This window comes from Rhinolophus sinicus, linkage group LG01 (genome assembly GCF_036562045.2).
Source record: "Rhinolophus sinicus isolate RSC01 linkage group LG01, ASM3656204v1, whole genome shotgun sequence".
Classification (NCBI taxonomy): domain Eukaryota; kingdom Metazoa; phylum Chordata; class Mammalia; order Chiroptera; family Rhinolophidae; genus Rhinolophus; species Rhinolophus sinicus.
The window spans coordinates 129,650,278-129,651,424 of record NC_133751.1 but is presented as its reverse complement, the minus strand read 5'-3'; the positions used below and the strand labels follow the sequence as shown (position 1 = coordinate 129,651,424).

Here is a 1,147-nt window from a genome sequence, read left to right as displayed (position 1 = left end):
TTATATGTGCGTTTGCTTAAAGGAAAGCCCTTTAGTATTTAATCAGACAGTAGACAATTCTCAGTAAAAACACTGTTTTATGCTAGACTCTGCAAGCTGAACTGTATTCATTTTTTTATCTACTGAAACATTTGTTTGGTACTTATTGATCATGTTTGCAAAAGGTGACACATTAATTTGCAATGAACTTTTAGTTATTATAGTTTTTTTGTAAAATTACTCCTTTTCCCAAGCAGAGAATTTAAAATAGCCAGGGCAAGCCATAGCAATAGCCGAAGCCAAAGTTCCACAGCCAAAGTTGTGTGACAGAATAGGAAGAACTATCCCTTTGAGTAATGTGGGTTTAATAATTTGGCTGGCTTCCCCTGCGCTGCCTACGGAGGTGGTACTCATCTACTTGGTATAATGGCTGCCCTCAGACCACTCGTGAAGCACAAGATCGTCAAAAGAAGGACCAAGAAGTTATACAGCACCAGTCAGGCTGATATACCAAAATTAAGTGTAAATGGCATAAACCCAGAGGCACTGGCAATAGCGTGCACAGAAAATTCAAGGGCCAGATCGTGAGGCCCAACATCGGTTATGGGAGTAACAAGAAAACAAAGCACATGCTGCCCAGTGGCTTTTGGAAGTTCTGGTCCACAATGTCAAGGAGCTTGAAGTGTTGCTGATATGCAACAAATCTTAACATGCTGAGATTGCTCACAACGTCTCCTCAAAGAACCGCAAAGCCATTGTGGAAGGAGCAGCTCAGCTGGCCATCAGAGTCACTAATCCTAATGCCAGGTTGAGCTGTGAAGAAAACGAATAGATACCTTGTGTGCACATTGTATTTTAATAAAAGCATAAAATTCTAAAAAAAAAAAAAAAAAAAAAAAGGTCTGAATTCTTCCTTTGTTCTAGTAGAATAATCTTTTTATTCCTTTGCCATGGCCTCTTTTTAGATAGAATGTAATTCCTGTCTCCTTGATTTTGGATTTGGCTATCTGACTTCCTTTAACCAATGGGAAGAACACATTGTTTGTGGGAAATGAGTAAACTCGTCATATCGCCTCTAGTTGGAACCGGCAAAAATTTTGCAAAGTAAATAAATAAAGACCTCTTTTTAAACTAAAACACTGAAAGTTTCATAGAAAAATATCAAATA

At 38.1% G+C, this 1,147-nt stretch overlaps 1 pseudogene; it reads left to right on the top strand.

The window, feature by feature from the left end:
• The first annotated feature begins 405 nt into the window (after positions 1-405).
• LOC109458695 (large ribosomal subunit protein eL32) lies at positions 406-811 on the top strand (annotated as a pseudogene).
• Positions 812-1,147: the final 336 nt, after the last annotated feature.